At 45.8% G+C, this 18,501-nt stretch overlaps 8 non-coding genes across 8 annotated transcripts; all 8 read right to left on the bottom strand.

Moving 5' to 3' along the window:
* Positions 1–1,313: 1,313 nt before the first annotated feature.
* LOC130335120 (U2 spliceosomal RNA) lies at positions 1,314–1,504 on the bottom strand. The gene has a single exon (XR_008876814.1). It is a non-coding gene; the product is annotated as a U2 spliceosomal RNA (small nuclear RNA).
* A 2,103-nt stretch (positions 1,505–3,607) lies between these two features.
* Positions 3,608–3,798, bottom strand: LOC130335118 (U2 spliceosomal RNA). Its single transcript, XR_008876812.1, has one exon. It is a non-coding gene; the product is annotated as a U2 spliceosomal RNA (small nuclear RNA).
* Positions 3,799–5,883: 2,085 nt separating this feature from the next.
* Positions 5,884–6,074, bottom strand: LOC130335117 (U2 spliceosomal RNA). Its single transcript, XR_008876811.1, has one exon. It is a non-coding gene; the product is annotated as a U2 spliceosomal RNA (small nuclear RNA).
* A 2,098-nt stretch (positions 6,075–8,172) lies between these two features.
* Positions 8,173–8,363, bottom strand: LOC130335116 (U2 spliceosomal RNA). The gene has a single exon (XR_008876810.1). It is a non-coding gene; the product is annotated as a U2 spliceosomal RNA (small nuclear RNA).
* A 2,071-nt stretch (positions 8,364–10,434) lies between these two features.
* LOC130335115 (U2 spliceosomal RNA) lies at positions 10,435–10,625 on the bottom strand. Its single transcript, XR_008876809.1, has one exon. It is a non-coding gene; the product is annotated as a U2 spliceosomal RNA (small nuclear RNA).
* A 2,085-nt stretch (positions 10,626–12,710) lies between these two features.
* LOC130335114 (U2 spliceosomal RNA) lies at positions 12,711–12,901 on the bottom strand. Its single transcript, XR_008876808.1, has one exon. It is a non-coding gene; the product is annotated as a U2 spliceosomal RNA (small nuclear RNA).
* Positions 12,902–14,993: 2,092 nt separating this feature from the next.
* On the bottom strand, positions 14,994–15,184 carry LOC130335112 (U2 spliceosomal RNA). The gene has a single exon (XR_008876807.1). It is a non-coding gene; the product is annotated as a U2 spliceosomal RNA (small nuclear RNA).
* A 2,088-nt stretch (positions 15,185–17,272) lies between these two features.
* LOC130335111 (U2 spliceosomal RNA) lies at positions 17,273–17,463 on the bottom strand. Its single transcript, XR_008876806.1, has one exon. It is a non-coding gene; the product is annotated as a U2 spliceosomal RNA (small nuclear RNA).
* Between the last annotated feature and the right edge of the window lie 1,038 nt (positions 17,464–18,501).

Here is an 18,501-nt window from a genome sequence, read left to right as displayed (position 1 = left end):
TGAGTGACATCACAGCACAGTGCTAAGGCTCCTGGGCCTGGACACAGCAGCGGCTGCAATATCTCAACGGAGAATACGTTTATATATATGTGTGTGTGTGCGCGTATATATATATATATATATATATATATATATATATATATATATTTCTCCGCCGAAATCACTTTTAAACCCATTTCCACCTTTTTTTCCCTTCTCTTCCTCTTACTTTTTTTTCACGTTTTTTTACGTTTTTCTCCTTTTCGCCTCTTTTCTGGGCGTATTATTCTTCTTTTTCTTCTTTTTTTTCGTCTAATGCATACTCCATCAGTGCAGCAATGCTTATTCAATACCGCCAGCAGATGGAGACACTGGGGGATAATTTTCTAAGGATTTATACTGATTTTTCCTGTCTGAATTTGTCGCACAGAAAGTTGCAGGCCAAATATGTGTGACATTTCTGCGACTTTAGCTTCTAGAGCATTTTTACAACATTATACATAGGTGCTGAATACATAAAAAGCGACTGTTCAGCGACAGACAAGTCGCATCGGCTGAAAGTAGGCCAGAATGTCAGTCCATGTTGGAGCAGGTTTAGATACAGTCTAAAGCATAGATCTCAAAGTCTGTGCACAGAATTTAGCAAGGGCCTCGCACCTTCTGATGCATCAGGTAGGTGCACTATAGCATAGCCTAACCCTCTGTACTTTGGTCTATATTGATGCGGGACATAGACAGCCAGCTGATGACCAATCCATTAGTGCAATGGATGGCTGGAAGCATTTGTCTTTGCCTTTGCAATACCACAGAAGCAATGCATGGTCAATGTACAGCAATGACACACCTGTGTGAACAGCCAGGAGACCCCCCCATGTTATGTTACATAGTTACATAGTTAGTACGGTCGAAAAAAGACATATGTCCATCAAGTTCAACCAGGGAATTAAGGGGTAGGGGTGTGGCGCGATATTGGGGAAGGGATGAGATTTTATATTTCTTCATAAGCATTAATCTTATTTTGTCAATTAGGAACATTCAGCACCCACCCGCTATCAAGGCAGCTGCCTATCATGTCATGCCCTACCTGCACAGGTGTGCTGGCTACTCAAATGATCCAATTAAGGAGGCCATTTAGTCAGCAGCAGCAGAAGTCCTGTGCCTGGATGCTCCAACAGCGGCCAGACACAAGCAGAAGCAGCAGAAGCAGCAGCAGCACCACCTTTTGTTTTTTGGCTGCAGCAGCAGCAGCAGCAAGGCCCACAGGGCTGGCTAGCTGGCTAGCCAGCAAGCAGGTAGCAATGAAAGTAGGAATCTTTCTTTTTAACCCTGTAAGGGGGTGGTGCACTGTACCCGAAGATACTGCCATATCGGGTCAATGCATAGGGCGACGGAAGCAAGCTTCGAAATCGGCCCCCGTTCTCAAAAATCCATTTAATATATGGTCCCCAGATAGGGGACGTATCAGATATTAAACTGATAAGAACAGATACTACACTTGATCTTAGCCAAAAGGCCGAGAAGCGATAACCGTGAAAGGGGCGGGCCCAACAAGGTCCCCTTCATGGGCACTATCACTGCTTGCTGTCAGGGAGGCTGCCAGACAATTTTCCATGCACACTCTGGGCTGGGGGGCAGTCAACCACCAGTACACACAGCAGAACCTAAACCCATACCATTATTGCTAAGCAGCAAGACAGGGGCCCATTGCACTCCCACGGGGCCTTTTTAAATGCAATCCATAACCCGGATTTGCCAGGAACCCTTCTTACTCCTCCTACTTGCATGTGACACTGGGCTTAGGATCTGCATAGGAAACACACACACAAGCACACACCTACCTTTGTTGCCTGCAGATGCCTCCTTGGCTGTCCCCAAACGGTATCAAACCAACACCCACGGGAAGCTGTAAGCATAGAGGACATGCCTGCACCCCATTGGACTTACCTGTGTGGGTTAAATCCGGGTTATTTGACAACCTATGGCGGTGATGGTTCTGCTCAGGCAGAGCAGTGCTGATGCTCCTCATAAAGCTGTCGCTGCTGTGAAGGTTCTAGGTGACATCACAATCCCTATGGTTACATACACAACAAAGCTGGGTTGTTGTTGTTTACACTCTGCAAGGCCTGTGGAAGTGAGTGACATCATAGCACTGTAGTTCTGAGGGTTCTAGATGGATGCAACAATCTCCTGTTGCTTCTATGAAGGCCATAATAGACGACATCACCAAACAGCTCCATAGTCACATACACAGCAAAGGAGAGATGTTGTTTACACCTAGTGATGTCAGTGGTATTGAGTGACATCACAGCACAGTGCTAAGGCTCCTGGGCCTGGACACAGCAGCGGCTGCAATATCTCAACGGAGAATACGTTTATATATATGTGTGTGTGTGCGCGTATATATATATATATATATATATATATATATATATATATATATATATATATATATATTCTCCGCCGAAATCACTTTTAAACCCATTTCCACCTTTTTTTCCCTTCTCTTTCTCTTACTTTTTTTTCACGTTTTTTTACGTTTTTCTCCTTTTCGCCTCTTTTCTGGGCGTATTATTCTTCTTTTTCTTCTTTTTTTTCGTCTAATGCATACCCCATCAGTGCAGCAATGCTTATTCAATACCGCCAGCAGATGGAGACACTGGGGGATAATTTTCTAAGGATTTATACTGATTTTTCCTGTCTGAATTTGTCGCACAGAAAGTTGCAGGCCAAATATGTGTGACATTTCTGCGACTTTAGCTTCTAGAGCATTTTTACAACATTATACATAGGTGCTGAATACATAAAAAGCGACTGTTCAGCGACAGACAAGTCGCATCGGCTGAAAGTAGGCCAGAATGTCAGTCCATGTTGGAGCAGGTTTAGATACAGTCTAAAGCATAGATCTCAAAGTCTGTGCACAGAATTTAGCAAGGGCCTCGCACCTTCTGATGCATCAGGTAGGTGCACTATAGCATAGCCTAACCCTCTGTACTTTGGTCTATATTGATGCGGGACATAGACAGCCAGCTGATGACCAATCCATTAGTGCAATGGATGGCTGGAAGCATTTGTCTTTGCCTTTGCAATACCACAGAAGCAATGCATGGTCAATGTACAGCAATGACACACCTGTGTGAACAGCCAGGAGACCCCCCCATGTTATGTTACATAGTTACATAGTTAGTACGGTCGAAAAAAGACATATGTCCATCAAGTTCAACCAGGGAATTAAGGGGTAGGGGTGTGGCGCGATATTGGGGAAGGGATGAGATTTTATATTTCTTCATAAGCATTAATCTTATTTTGTCAATTAGGAACATTCAGCACCCACCCGCTATCAAGGCAGCTGCCTATCATGTCATGCCCTACCTGCACAGGTGTGCTGGCTACTCAAATGATCCAATTAAGGAGGCCATTTAGTCAGCAGCAGCAGAAGTCCTGTGCCTGGACGCTCCAACAGCGGCCAGACACAAGCAGAAGCAGCAGAAGCAGCAGCAGCACCACCTTTTGTTTTTTGGCTGCAGCAGCAGCAGCAGCAGCAGCAGCAAGGCCCACAGGGCTGGCTAGCTGGCTAGCCAGCAAGCAGGTAGCAATGAAAGTAGGAATCTTTCTTTTTAACCCTGTAAGGGGGTGGTGCACTGTACCCGAAGATACTGCCATATCGGGTCAATGCATAGGGCGACGGAAGCAAGCTTCGAAATCGGCCCCCGTTCTCAAAAATCCATTTAATATATGGTCCCCAGATAGGGGACGTATCAGATATTAAACTGATAAGAACAGATACTACACTTGATCTTAGCCAAAAGGCCGAGAAGCGATAACCGTGAAAGGGGCGGGCCCAACAAGGTCCCCTTCATGGGCACTATCACTGCTTGCTGTCAGGGAGGCTGCCAGACAATTTTCCATGCACACTCTGGGCTGGGGGGCAGTCAACCACCAGTACACACAGCAGAACCTAAACCCATACCATTATTGCTAAGCAGCAAGACAGGGGCCCATTGCACTCCCACGGGGCCTTTTTAAATGCAATCCATAACCCGGATTTGCCAGGAACCCTTCTTACTCCTCCTACTTGCATGTGACACTGGGCTTAGGATCTGCATAGGAAACACACACACAAGCACACACCTACCTTTGTTGCCTGCAGATGCCTCCTTGGCTGTCCCCAAACGGTATCAAACCAACACCCACGGGAAGCTGTAAGCATAGAGGACATGCCTGCACCCCATTGGACTTACCTGTGTGGGTTAAATCCGGGTTATTTGACAACCTATGGCGGTGATGGTTCTGCTCAGGCAGAGCAGTGCTGATGCTCCTCATAAAGCTGTCGCTGCTGTGAAGGTTCTAGGTGACATCACAATCCCTATGGTTACATACACAACAAAGCTGGGTTGTTGTTGTTTACACTCTGCAAGGCCTGTGGAAGTGAGTGACATCATAGCACTGTAGTTCTGAGGGTTCTAGATGGATGCAACAATCTCCTGTTGCTTCTATGAAGGCCATAATAGACGACATCACCAAACAGCTCCATAGTCACATACACAGCAAAGGAGAGATGTTGTTTACACCTAGTGATGTCAGTGGTATTGAGTGACATCACAGCACAGTGCTAAGGCTCCTGGGCCTGGACACAGCAGCGGCTGCAATATCTCAACGGAGAATACGTTTATATATATGTGTGTGTGTGCGCGTATATATATATATATATATATATATATATATATATATATATTTCTCCGCCGAAATCACTTTTAAACCCATTTCCACCTTTTTTTCCCTTCTCTTCCTCTTACTTTTTTTTCACGTTTTTTTACGTTTTTCTCCTTTTCGCCTCTTTTCTGGGCGTATTATTCTTCTTTTTCTTCTTTTTTTTCGTCTAATGCATACCCCATCAGTGCAGCAATGCTTATTCAATACCGCCAGCAGATGGAGACACTGGGGGATAATTTTCTAAGGATTTATACTGATTTTTCCTGTCTGAATTTGTCGCACAGAAAGTTGCAGGCCAAATATGTGTGACATTTCTGCGACTTTAGCTTCTAGAGCATTTTTACAACATTATACATAGGTGCTGAATACATAAAAAGCGACTGTTCAGCGACAGACAAGTCGCATCGGCTGAAAGTAGGCCAGAATGTCAGTCCATGTTGGAGCAGGTTTAGATACAGTCTAAAGCATAGATCTCAAAGTCTGTGCACAGAATTTAGCAAGGGCCTCGCACCTTCTGATGCATCAGGTAGGTGCACTATAGCATAGCCTAACCCTCTGTACTTTGGTCTATATTGATGCGGGACATAGACAGCCAGCTGATGACCAATCCATTAGTGCAATGGATGGCTGGAAGCATTTGTCTTTGCCTTTGCAATACCACAGAAGCAATGCATGGTCAATGTACAGCAATGACACACCTGTGTGAACAGCCAGGAGACCCCCCCATGTTATGTTACATAGTTACATAGTTAGTACGGTCGAAAAAAGACATATGTCCATCAAGTTCAACCAGGGAATTAAGGGGTAGGGGTGTGGCGCGATATTGGGGAAGGGATGAGATTTTATATTTCTTCATAAGCATTAATCTTATTTTGTCAATTAGGAACATTCAGCACCCACCCGCTATCAAGGCAGCTGCCTATCATGTCATGCCCTACCTGCACAGGTGTGCTGGCTACTCAAATGATCCAATTAAGGAGGCCATTTAGTCAGCAGCAGCAGAAGTCCTGTGCCTGGACGCTCCAACAGCGGCCAGACACAAGCAGAAGCAGCAGAAGCAGCAGCAGCACCACCTTTTGTTTTTTGGCTGCAGCAGCAGCAGCAGCAGCAGCAAGGCCCACAGGGCTGGCTAGCTGGCTAGCCAGCAAGCAGGTAGCAATGAAAGTAGGAATCTTTCTTTTTAACCCTGTAAGGGGGTGGTGCACTGTACCCGAAGATACTGCCATATCGGGTCAATGCATAGGGCGACGGAAGCAAGCTTCGAAATCGGCCCCCGTTCTCAAAAATCCATTTAATATATGGTCCCCAGATAGGGGACGTATCAGATATTAAACTGATAAGAACAGATACTACACTTGATCTTAGCCAAAAGGCCGAGAAGCGATAACCGTGAAAGGGGCGGGCCCAACAAGGTCCCCTTCATGGGCACTATCACTGCTTGCTGTCAGGGAGGCTGCCAGACAATTTTCCATGCACACTCTGGGCTGGGGGGCAGTCAACCACCAGTACACACAGCAGAACCTAAACCCATACCATTATTGCTAAGCAGCAAGACAGGGGCCCATTGCACTCCCACGGGGCCTTTTTAAATGCAATCCATAACCCGGATTTGCCAGGAACCCTTCTTACTCCTCCTACTTGCATGTGACACTGGGCTTAGGATCTGCATAGGAAACACACACACAAGCACACACCTACCTTTGTTGCCTGCAGATGCCTCCTTGGCTGTCCCCAAACGGTATCAAACCAACACCCACGGGAAGCTGTAAGCATAGAGGACATGCCTGCACCCCATTGGACTTACCTGTGTGGGTTAAATCCGGGTTATTTGACAACCTATGGCGGTGATGGTTCTGCTCAGGCAGAGCAGTGCTGATGCTCCTCATAAAGCTGTCGCTGCTGTGAAGGTTCTAGGTGACATCACAATCCCTATGGTTACATACACAACAAAGCTGGGTTGTTGTTGTTTACACTCTGCAAGGCCTGTGGAAGTGAGTGACATCATAGCACTGTAGTTCTGAGGGTTCTAGATGGATGCAACAATCTCCTGTTGCTTCTATGAAGGCCATAATAGACGACATCACCAAACAGCTCCATAGTCACATACACAGCAAAGGAGAGATGTTGTTTACACCTAGTGATGTCAGTGGTATTGAGTGACATCACAGCACAGTGCTAAGGCTCCTGGGCCTGGACACAGCAGCGGCTGCAATATCTCAACGGAGAATACGTTTATATATATGTGTGTGTGTGCGCGTATATATATATATATATATATATATATATATATATATATATATATATATATTTCTCCGCCGAAATCACTTTTAAACCCATTTCCACCTTTTTTTCCCTTCTCTTCCTCTTACTTTTTTTTCACGTTTTTTTACGTTTTTCTCCTTTTCGCCTCTTTTCTGGGCGTATTATTCTTCTTTTTCTTCTTTTTTTTCGTCTAATGCATACCCCATCAGTGCAGCAATGCTTATTCAATACCGCCAGCAGATGGAGACACTGGGGGATAATTTTCTAAGGATTTATACTGATTTTTCCTGTCTGAATTTGTCGCACAGAAAGTTGCAGGCCAAATATGTGTGACATTTCTGCGACTTTAGCTTCTAGAGCATTTTTACAACATTATACATAGGTGCTGAATACATAAAAAGCGACTGTTCAGCGACAGACAAGTCGCATCGGCTGAAAGTAGGCCAGAATGTCAGTCCATGTTGGAGCAGGTTTAGATACAGTCTAAAGCATAGATCTCAAAGTCTGTGCACAGAATTTAGCAAGGGCCTCGCACCTTCTGATGCATCAGGTAGGTGCACTATAGCATAGCCTAACCCTCTGTACTTTGGTCTATATTGATGCGGGACATAGACAGCCAGCTGATGACCAATCCATTAGTGCAATGGATGGCTGGAAGCATTTGTCTTTGCCTTTGCAATACCACAGAAGCAATGCATGGTCAATGTACAGCAATGACACACCTGTGTGAACAGCCAGGAGACCCCCCCATGTTATGTTACATAGTTACATAGTTAGTACGGTCGAAAAAAGACATATGTCCATCAAGTTCAACCAGGGAATTAAGGGGTAGGGGTGTGGCGCGATATTGGGGAAGGGATGAGATTTTATATTTCTTCATAAGCATTAATCTTATTTTGTCAATTAGGAACATTCAGCACCCACCCGCTATCAAGGCAGCTGCCTATCATGTCATGCCCTACCTGCACAGGTGTGCTGGCTACTCAAATGATCCAATTAAGGAGGCCATTTAGTCAGCAGCAGCAGAAGTCCTGTGCCTGGACGCTCCAACAGCGGCCAGACACAAGCAGAAGCAGCAGAAGCAGCAGCAGCACCACCTTTTGTTTTTTGGCTGCAGCAGCAGCAGCAGCAGCAGCAGCAAGGCCCACAGGGCTGGCTAGCTGGCTAGCCAGCAAGCAGGTAGCAATGAAAGTAGGAATCTTTCTTTTTAACCCTGTAAGGGGGTGGTGCACTGTACCCGAAGATACTGCCATATCGGGTCAATGCATAGGGCGACGGAAGCAAGCTTCGAAATCGGCCCCCGTTCTCAAAAATCCATTTAATATATGGTCCCCAGATAGGGGACGTATCAGATATTAAACTGATAAGAACAGATACTACACTTGATCTTAGCCAAAAGGCCGAGAAGCGATAACCGTGAAAGGGGCGGGCCCAACAAGGTCCCCTTCATGGGCACTATCACTGCTTGCTGTCAGGGAGGCTGCCAGACAATTTTCCATGCACACTCTGGGCTGGGGGGCAGTCAACCACCAGTACACACAGCAGAACCTAAACCCATACCATTATTGCTAAGCAGCAAGACAGGGGCCCATTGCACTCCCACGGGGCCTTTTTAAATGCAATCCATAACCCGGATTTGCCAGGAACCCTTCTTACTCCTCCTACTTGCATGTGACACTGGGCTTAGGATCTGCATAGGAAACACACACACAAGCACACACCTACCTTTGTTGCCTGCAGATGCCTCCTTGGCTGTCCCCAAACGGTATCAAACCAACACCCACGGGAAGCTGTAAGCATAGAGGACATGCCTGCACCCCATTGGACTTACCTGTGTGGGTTAAATCCGGGTTATTTGACAACCTATGGCGGTGATGGTTCTGCTCAGGCAGAGCAGTGCTGATGCTCCTCATAAAGCTGTCGCTGCTGTGAAGGTTCTAGGTGACATCACAATCCCTATGGTTACATACACAACAAAGCTGGGTTGTTGTTGTTTACACTCTGCAAGGCCTGTGGAAGTGAGTGACATCATAGCACTGTAGTTCTGAGGGTTCTAGATGGATGCAACAATCTCCTGTTGCTTCTATGAAGGCCATAATAGACGACATCACCAAACAGCTCCATAGTCACATACACAGCAAAGGAGAGATGTTGTTTACACCTAGTGATGTCAGTGGTATTGAGTGACATCACAGCACAGTGCTAAGGCTCCTGGGCCTGGACACAGCAGCGGCTGCAATATCTCAACGGAGAATACGTTTATATATATGTGTGTGTGTGCGCGTATATATATATATATATATATATATATATATATATATATTTCTCCGCCGAAATCACTTTTAAACCCATTTCCACCTTTTTTTCCCTTCTCTTTCTCTTACTTTTTTTTCACGTTTTTTTACGTTTTTCTCCTTTTCGCCTCTTTTCTGGGCGTATTATTCTTCTTTTTCTTCTTTTTTTTCGTCTAATGCATACCCCATCAGTGCAGCAATGCTTATTCAATACCGCCAGCAGATGGAGACACTGGGGGATAATTTTCTAAGGATTTATACTGATTTTTCCTGTCTGAATTTGTCGCACAGAAAGTTGCAGGCCAAATATGTGTGACATTTCTGCGACTTTAGCTTCTAGAGCATTTTTACAACATTATACATAGGTGCTGAATACATAAAAAGCGACTGTTCAGCGACAGACAAGTCGCATCGGCTGAAAGTAGGCCAGAATGTCAGTCCATGTTGGAGCAGGTTTAGATACAGTCTAAAGCATAGATCTCAAAGTCTGTGCACAGAATTTAGCAAGGGCCTCGCACCTTCTGATGCATCAGGTAGGTGCACTATAGCATAGCCTAACCCTCTGTACTTTGGTCTATATTGATGCGGGACATAGACAGCCAGCTGATGACCAATCCATTAGTGCAATGGATGGCTGGAAGCATTTGTCTTTGCCTTTGCAATACCACAGAAGCAATGCATGGTCAATGTACAGCAATGACACACCTGTGTGAACAGCCAGGAGACCCCCCCATGTTATGTTACATAGTTACATAGTTAGTACGGTCGAAAAAAGACATATGTCCATCAAGTTCAACCAGGGAATTAAGGGGTAGGGGTGTGGCGCGATATTGGGGAAGGGATGAGATTTTATATTTCTTCATAAGCATTAATCTTATTTTGTCAATTAGGAACATTCAGCACCCACCCGCTATCAAGGCAGCTGCCTATCATGTCATGCCCTACCTGCACAGGTGTGCTGGCTACTCAAATGATCCAATTAAGGAGGCCATTTAGTCAGCAGCAGCAGAAGTCCTGTGCCTGGACGCTCCAACAGCGGCCAGACACAAGCAGAAGCAGCAGCAGCACCACCTTTTGTTTTTTGGCTGCAGCAGCAGCAGCAGCAGCAAGGCCCACAGGGCTGGCTAGCTGGCTAGCCAGCAAGCAGGTAGCAATGAAAGTAGGAATCTTTCTTTTTAACCCTGTAAGGGGGTGGTGCACTGTACCCGAAGATACTGCCATATCGGGTCAATGCATAGGGCGACGGAAGCAAGCTTCGAAATCGGCCCCCGTTCTCAAAAATCCATTTAATATATGGTCCCCAGATAGGGGACGTATCAGATATTAAACTGATAAGAACAGATACTACACTTGATCTTAGCCAAAAGGCCGAGAAGCGATAACCGTGAAAGGGGCGGGCCCAACAAGGTCCCCTTCATGGGCACTATCACTGCTTGCTGTCAGGGAGGCTGCCAGACAATTTTCCATGCACACTCTGGGCTGGGGGGCAGTCAACCACCAGTACACACAGCAGAACCTAAACCCATACCATTATTGCTAAGCAGCAAGACAGGGGCCCATTGCACTCCCACGGGGCCTTTTTAAATGCAATCCATAACCCGGATTTGCCAGGAACCCTTCTTACTCCTCCTACTTGCATGTGACACTGGGCTTAGGATCTGCATAGGAAACACACACACAAGCACACACCTACCTTTGTTGCCTGCAGATGCCTCCTTGGCTGTCCCCAAACGGTATCAAACCAACACCCACGGGAAGCTGTAAGCATAGAGGACATGCCTGCACCCCATTGGACTTACCTGTGTGGGTTAAATCCGGGTTATTTGACAACCTATGGCGGTGATGGTTCTGCTCAGGCAGAGCAGTGCTGATGCTCCTCATAAAGCTGTCGCTGCTGTGAAGGTTCTAGGTGACATCACAATCCCTATGGTTACATACACAACAAAGCTGGGTTGTTGTTGTTTACACTCTGCAAGGCCTGTGGAAGTGAGTGACATCATAGCACTGTAGTTCTGAGGGTTCTAGATGGATGCAACAATCTCCTGTTGCTTCTATGAAGGCCATAATAGACGACATCACCAAACAGCTCCATAGTCACATACACAGCAAAGGAGAGATGTTGTTTACACCTAGTGATGTCAGTGGTATTGAGTGACATCACAGCACAGTGCTAAGGCTCCTGGGCCTGGACACAGCAGCGGCTGCAATATCTCAACGGAGAATACGTTTATATATATGTGTGTGTGTGCGCGTATATATATATATATATATATATATATATATATATATATATATATATTTCTCCGCCGAAATCACTTTTAAACCCATTTCCACCTTTTTTTCCCTTCTCTTCCTCTTACTTTTTTTTCACGTTTTTTTACGTTTTTCTCCTTTTCGCCTCTTTTCTGGGCGTATTATTCTTCTTTTTCTTCTTTTTTTTCGTCTAATGCATACCCCATCAGTGCAGCAATGCTTATTCAATACCGCCAGCAGATGGAGACACTGGGGGATAATTTTCTAAGGATTTATACTGATTTTTCCTGTCTGAATTTGTCGCACAGAAAGTTGCAGGCCAAATATGTGTGACATTTCTGCGACTTTAGCTTCTAGAGCATTTTTACAACATTATACATAGGTGCTGAATACATAAAAAGCGACTGTTCAGCGACAGACAAGTCGCATCGGCTGAAAGTAGGCCAGAATGTCAGTCCATGTTGGAGCAGGTTTAGATACAGTCTAAAGCATAGATCTCAAAGTCTGTGCACAGAATTTAGCAAGGGCCTCGCACCTTCTGATGCATCAGGTAGGTGCACTATAGCATAGCCTAACCCTCTGTACTTTGGTCTATATTGATGCGGGACATAGACAGCCAGCTGATGACCAATCCATTAGTGCAATGGATGGCTGGAAGCATTTGTCTTTGCCTTTGCAATACCACAGAAGCAATGCATGGTCAATGTACAGCAATGACACACCTGTGTGAACAGCCAGGAGACCCCCCCATGTTATGTTACATAGTTACATAGTTAGTACGGTCGAAAAAAGACATATGTCCATCAAGTTCAACCAGGGAATTAAGGGGTAGGGGTGTGGCGCGATATTGGGGAAGGGATGAGATTTTATATTTCTTCATAAGCATTAATCTTATTTTGTCAATTAGGAACATTCAGCACCCACCCGCTATCAAGGCAGCTGCCTATCATGTCATGCCCTACCTGCACAGGTGTGCTGGCTACTCAAATGATCCAATTAAGGAGGCCATTTAGTCAGCAGCAGCAGAAGTCCTGTGCCTGGACGCTCCAACAGCGGCCAGACACAAGCAGAAGCAGCAGAAGCAGCAGCAGCACCACCTTTTGTTTTTTGGCTGCAGCAGCAGCAGCAGCAAGGCCCACAGGGCTGGCTAGCTGGCTAGCCAGCAAGCAGGTAGCAATGAAAGTAGGAATCTTTCTTTTTAACCCTGTAAGGGGGTGGTGCACTGTACCCGAAGATACTGCCATATCGGGTCAATGCATAGGGCGACGGAAGCAAGCTTCGAAATCGGCCCCCGTTCTCAAAAATCCATTTAATATATGGTCCCCAGATAGGGGACGTATCAGATATTAAACTGATAAGAACAGATACTACACTTGATCTTAGCCAAAAGGCCGAGAAGCGATAACCGTGAAAGGGGCGGGCCCAACAAGGTCCCCTTCATGGGCACTATCACTGCTTGCTGTCAGGGAGGCTGCCAGACAATTTTCCATGCACACTCTGGGCTGGGGGGCAGTCAACCACCAGTACACACAGCAGAACCTAAACCCATACCATTATTGCTAAGCAGCAAGACAGGGGCCCATTGCACTCCCACGGGGCCTTTTTAAATGCAATCCATAACCCGGATTTGCCAGGAACCCTTCTTACTCCTCCTACTTGCATGTGACACTGGGCTTAGGATCTGCATAGGAAACACACACACAAGCACACACCTACCTTTGTTGCCTGCAGATGCCTCCTTGGCTGTCCCCAAACGGTATCAAACCAACACCCACAGGAAGCTGTAAGCATAGAGGACATGCCTGCACCCCATTGGACTTACCTGTGTGGGTTAAATCCGGGTTATTTGACAACCTATGGCGGTGATGGTTCTGCTCAGGCAGAGCAGTGCTGATGCTCCTCATAAAGCTGTCGCTGCTGTGAAGGTTCTAGGTGACATCACAATCCCTATGGTTACATACACAACAAAGCTGGGTTGTTGTTGTTTACACTCTGCAAGGCCTGTGGAAGTGAGTGACATCATAGCACTGTAGTTCTGAGGGTTCTAGATGGATGCAACAATCTCCTGTTGCTTCTATGAAGGCCATAATAGACGACATCACCAAACAGCTCCATAGTCACATACACAGCAAAGGAGAGATGTTGTTTACACCTAGTGATGTCAGTGGTATTGAGTGACATCACAGCACAGTGCTAAGGCTCCTGGGCCTGGACACAGCAGCGGCTGCAATATCTCAACGGAGAATACGTTTATATATATGTGTGTGTGTGCGCGTATATATATATATATATATATATATATATATATATATATATATATTTCTCCGCCGAAATCACTTTTAAACCCATTTCCACCTTTTTTTCCCTTCTCTTCCTCTTACTTTTTTTTCACGTTTTTTTACGTTTTTCTCCTTTTCGCCTCTTTTCTGGGCGTATTATTCTTCTTTTTCTTCTTTTTTTTCGTCTAATGCATACCCCATCAGTGCAGCAATGCTTATTCAATACCGCCAGCAGATGGAGACACTGGGGGATAATTTTCTAAGGATTTATACTGATTTTTCCTGTCTGAATTTGTCGCACAGAAAGTTGCAGGCCAAATATGTGTGACATTTCTGCGACTTTAGCTTCTAGAGCATTTTTACAACATTATACATAGGTGCTGAATACATAAAAAGCGACTGTTCAGCGACAGACAAGTCGCATCGGCTGAAAGTAGGCCAGAATGTCAGTCCATGTTGGAGCAGGTTTAGATACAGTCTAAAGCATAGATCTCAAAGTCTGTGCACAGAATTTAGCAAGGGCCTCGCACCTTCTGATGCATCAGGTAGGTGCACTATAGCATAGCCTAACCCTCTGTACTTTGGTCTATATTGATGCGGGACATAGACAGCCAGCTGATGACCAATCCATTAGTGCAATGGATGGCTGGAAGCATTTGTCTTTGCCTTTGCAATACCACAGAAGCAATGCATGGTCAATGTACAGCAATGACACACCTGTGTGAACAGCCAGGAGACCCCCCCATGTTATGTTACATAGTTACATAGTTAGTACGGTCGAAAAAAGACATATGTCCATCAAGTTCAACCAGGGAATTAAGGGGTAGGGGTGTGGCGCGATATTGGGGAAGGGATGAGATTTTATATTTCTTCATAAGCATTAATCTTATTTTGTCAATTAGGAACATTCAGCACCCACCCGCTATCAAGGCAGCTGCCTATCATGTCATGCCCTACCTGCACAGGTGTGCTGGCTACTCAAATGATCCAATTAAGGAGGCCATTTAGTCAGCAGCAGCAGAAGTCCTGTGCCTGGACGCTCCAACAGCGGCCAGACACAAGCAGAAGCAGCAGAAGCAGCAGCAGCACCACCTTTTGCTTTTTGGCTGCAGCAGCAGCAGCAGCAGCAGCAGCAAGGCCCACAGGGCTGGCTAGCTGGCTAGCCAGCAAGCAGGTAGCAATGAAAGTAGGAATCTTTCTTTTTAACCCTGTAAGGGGGTGGTGCACTGTACCCGAAGATACTGCCATATCGGGTCAATGCATAGGGCGACGGAAGCAAGCTTCGAAATCGGCCCCCGTTCTCAAAAATCCATTTAATATATGGTCCCCAGATAGGGGACGTATCAGATATTAAACTGATAAGAACAGATACTACACTTGATCTTAGCCAAAAGGCCGAGAAGCGATAACCGTGAAAGGGGCGGGCCCAACAAGGTCCCCTTCATGGGCACTATCACTGCTTGCTGTCAGGGAGGCTGCCAGACAATTTTCCATGCACACTCTGGGCTGGGGGGCAGTCAACCACCAGTACACACAGCAGAACCTAAACCCATACCATTATTGCTAAGCAGCAAGACAGGGGCCCATTGCACTCCCACGGGGCCTTTTTAAATGCAATCCATAACCCGGATTTGCCAGGAACCCTTCTTACTCCTCCTACTTGCATGTGACACTGGGCTTAGGATCTGCATAGGAAACACACACACAAGCACACACCTACCTTTGTTGCCTGCAGATGCCTCCTTGGCTGTCCCCAAACGGTATCAAACCAACACCCACGGGAAGCTGTAAGCATAGAGGACATGCCTGCACCCCATTGGACTTACCTGTGTGGGTTAAATCCGGGTTATTTGACAACCTATGGCGGTGATGGTTCTGCTCAGGCAGAGCAGTGCTGATGCTCCTCATAAAGCTGTCGCTGCTGTGAAGGTTCTAGGTGACATCACAATCCCTATGGTTACATACACAACAAAGCTGGGTTGTTGTTGTTTACACTCTGCAAGGCCTGTGGAAGTGAGTGACATCATAGCACTGTAGTTCTGAGGGTTCTAGATGGATGCAACAATCTCCTGTTGCTTCTATGAAGGCCATAATAGACGACATCACCAAACAGCTCCATAGTCACATACACAGCAAAGGAGAGATGTTGTTTACACCTAGTGATGTCAGTGGTATTGAGTGACATCACAGCACAGTGCTAAGGCTCCTGGGCCTGGACACAGCAGCGGCTGCAATATCTCAACGGAGAATACGTTTATATATATGTGTGTGTGTGCGCGTATATATATATATATATATATATATATATATATATATATATATATATTTCTCCGCCGAAATCACTTTTAAACCCATTTCCACCTTTTTTTCCCTTCTCTTCCTCTTACTTTTTTTTCACGTTTTTTTACGTTTTTCTCCTTTTCGCCTCTTTTCTGGGCGTATTATTCTTCTTTTTCTTCTTTTTTTTCGTCTAATGCATACCCCATCAGTGCAGCAATGCTTATTCAATACCGCCAGCAGATGGAGACACTGGGGGATAATTTTCTAAGGATTTATACTGATTTTTCCTGTCTGAATTTGTCGCACAGAAAGTTGCAGGCCAAATATGTGTGACATTTCTGCGACTTTAGCTTCTAGAGCATTTTTACAACATTATACATAGGTGCTGAATACATAAAAAGCGACTGTTCAGCGACAGACAAGTCGCATCGGCTGAAAGTAGGCCAGAATGTCAGTCCATGTTGGAGCAGGTTTAGATACAGTCTAAAGCATAGATCTCAAAGTCTGTGCACAGAATTTAGCAAGGGCCTCGCACCTTCTGATGCATCAGGTAGGTGCACTATAGCATAGCCTAACCCTCTGTACTTTGGTCTATATTGATGCGGGACATAGACAGCCAGCTGATGACCAATCCATTAGTGCAATGGATGGCTGGAAGCATTTGTCTTTGCCTTTGCAATACCACAGAAGCAATGCATGGTCAATGTACAGCAATGACACACCTGTGTGAACAGCCAGGAGACCCCCCCATGTTATGTTACATAGTTACATAGTTAGTACGGTCGAAAAAAGACATATGTCCATCAAGTTCAACCAGGGAATTAAGGGGTAGGGGTGTGGCGCGATATTGGGGAAGGGATGAGATTTTATATTTCTTCATAAGCATTAATCTTATTTTGTCAATTAGGAACATTCAGCACCCACCCGCTATCAAGGCAGCTGCCTATCATGTCATGCCCTACCTGCACAGGTGTGCTGGCTACTCAAATGATCCAATTAAGGAGGCCATTTAGTCAGCAGCAGCAGAAGTCCTGTGCCTGGACGCTCCAACAGCGGCCAGACACAAGCAGAAGCAGCAGAAGCAGCAGCAGCACCACCTTTTGTTTTTTGGCTGCAGCAGCAGCAGCAGCAGCAAGGCCCACAGGGCTGGCTAGCTGGCTAGCCAGCAAGCAGGTAGCAATGAAAGTAGGAATCTTTCTTTTTAACCCTGTAAGGGGGTGGTGCACTGTACCCGAAGATACTGCCATATCGGGTCAATGCATAGGGCGACGGAAGCAAGCTTCGAAATCGGCCCCCGTTCTCAAAAATCCATTTAATATATGGTCCCCAGATAGGGGACGTATCAGATATTAAACTGATAAGAACAGATACTACACTTGATCTTAGCCAAAAGGCCGAGAAGCGATAACCGTGAAAGGGGCGGGCCCAACAAGGTCCCCTTCATGGGCACTATCACTGCTTGCTGTCAGGGAGGCTGCCAGACAATTTTCCATGCACACTCTGGGCTGGGGGGCAGTCAACCACCAGTACACACAGCAGAACCTAAACCCATACCATTATTGCTAAGCAGCAAGACAGGGGCCCATTGCACTCCCACGGGGCCTTTTTAAATGCAATCCATAACCCGGATTTGCCAGGAACCCTTCTTACTCCTCCTACTTGCATGTGACACTGGGCTTAGGATCTGCATAGGAAACACACACACAAGCACACACCTACCTTTGTTGCCTGCAGATGCCTCCTTGGCTGTCCCCAAACGGTATCAAACCAACACCCACGGGAAGCTGTAAGCATAGAGGACATGCCTGCACCCCATTGGACTTACCTGTGTGGGTTAAATCCGGGTTATTTGACAACCTATGGCGGTGATGGTTCTGCTCAGGCAGAGCAGTGCTGATGCTCCTCATAAAGCTGTCGCTGCTGTGAAGGTTCTAGGTGACATCACAATCCCTATGGTTACATACACAACAAAGCTGGGTTGTTGTTGTTTACACTCTGCAAGGCCTGTGGAAGTGAGTGACATCATAGCACTGTAGTTCTGAGGGTTCTAGATGGATGCAACAATCTCCTGTTGCTTCTATGAAGGCCATAATAGACGACATCACCAAACAGCTCCATAGTCACATACACAGCAAAGGAGAGATGTTGTTTACACCTAGTGATGTCAGTGGTATTGAGTGACATCACAGCACAGTGCTAAGGCTCCTGGGCCTGGACACAGCAGCGGCTGCAATATCTCAACGGAGAATACGTTTATATATATGTGTGTGTGTGCGCGTATATATATATATATATATATATATATATATATATATATATATTTCTCCGCCGAAATCACTTTTAAACCCATTTCCACCTTTTTTTCCCTTCTCTTTCTCTTACTTTTTTTTCACGTTTTTTTACGTTTTTCTCCTTTTCGCCTCTTTTCTGGGCGTATTATTCTT

The sequence above is a fragment of the Hyla sarda genome, unplaced genomic scaffold (genome assembly GCF_029499605.1).
Source record: "Hyla sarda isolate aHylSar1 unplaced genomic scaffold, aHylSar1.hap1 scaffold_447, whole genome shotgun sequence".
Lineage (NCBI taxonomy): Eukaryota > Metazoa > Chordata > Amphibia > Anura > Hylidae > Hyla > Hyla sarda.
Note: the sequence above shows the minus strand (reverse complement) of the source record. Positions and strands in the feature narration are given on the sequence as shown.